Below are 1551 nucleotides of genomic sequence, written 5' to 3'. Positions count from 1 at the left end.
AACATGGAGTCTGGAGTGTGGATTTGCACTTAAAACAATGTTTTATAAAATAAAAAATAAAAAGACCATTGACTTTTAAAAATAAAAATAAAAAATACATTTTTAAAAAGTTTTCAATTTTTACTTTTTCATTTGCACCTGCCTACACTCGTATATAAATATATTTTTATGGAGACAGAGTTGTAAATATCATCTCACAACTCGTTTATTTCCAACTTTAACATTTACAGTTTCCATCTCGTGACCACTTTAATTTAAAGACGTGTCATCTGGTCAGCTGTTATTTGTTGTTAGGAGTCTGACTAATCAGCGCTCCTGCTACAGCTCTGTGGACTGAACTAACTAATTTTTTTAATATAATTAAATAAAGTAGCAATCTACAACTATTCCAGTGGAAAACCCCCGGCTCCATATCAGAGTTTATGAAACGCTTTGAAGTAGACTCATGTCAGCTCTGTGAGTGGATAAACTGTCCGATAAACACTTGTCAACTCTGAAAATCTGTCACTAAAGTCAACACTTGTTAACACTGGAAGATTTGCTGTGTTACTGTTCAACTTATCCTTCACACTCACGTGGTTATTTTTAGAGCAGGTTCACATTGTGTATTCTGAATCAACATCTGATGTGTGAGGGTGAGAGCGAGGGTTGAAAAGGTCTTCACATGGGACTGTTCATGGCGTTGATTAATGGTGCTCATGATTTAACACCTGCTGTTTTAATGTAGCCACTGTAAGAAACTGATCTCAACATGCTTGCGTGAGCGGTGTCCCCATTTTAAATAGCTGCCTAAATTTATCAGCTTTGTGGAGGTCAGTTCAACCTGCGTGTGTGTTTGTGTTTTGGCACAGAAAGAGAAAATCTGCTGTTTATTAGCTCTGACTTTGAGGAAACTTACAGCACATGTGCACCGTTTTTCCAAGTGAGATTTATTTTGAGATTATGTCCACTTTTATGAAGTGTAAAGGAGGTGGTTGTACAATGATTTCATGAATATTTATGAACTTATGGTTTATTTTAATGTGTTTTGTCAATATCAAAATTTGAATATTCGACGGAGAAGAGTAACTGCTAACTGAGAGTAAAAGATTTAACAGTATTCAAGCACCGTTACGCCATTTAATAGCAATTATAGGTATAACTTGTTGATGTGAAATCCAAGCTTGAGTCATGACCTTTAGTAGTTCATTGCTGTTTGTCTTTACAAGGCAGCAGAGGCACCCATATAAAGTCATGGCAAATCAACAGGCTTCACCTACCAGGTAAATGCTTCAAAAAACAGTCATGGAAGAAGAATTCAGATTTAAAGGTCTAGTTTGTAACATTTAGGAGGATCTATCAGCAGAAATGGGTATGTTTATGTTTATAGGTATGTTTTTATAGTGTATAAGTGTATAGTGTATAATTACCTGAATATAGGAATAGTTTTTGTTTTTGTTACCTTAGATTGAGGCGTACCTACAAACGTTGCGGGTCGCCTAACATGGAGTGCGCCATGTTGAACCGCCATGTTTCAATAGTATATTCAATATACTCCACCACAACTCAAAA

The sequence above is a fragment of the Morone saxatilis genome, unplaced genomic scaffold (genome assembly GCF_004916995.1).
Source record: "Morone saxatilis isolate NCDOM2014 unplaced genomic scaffold, NCSU_SB_2.0 Contig17, whole genome shotgun sequence".
Lineage (NCBI taxonomy): Eukaryota > Metazoa > Chordata > Actinopteri > Moronidae > Morone > Morone saxatilis.
Note: the sequence above shows the minus strand (reverse complement) of the source record.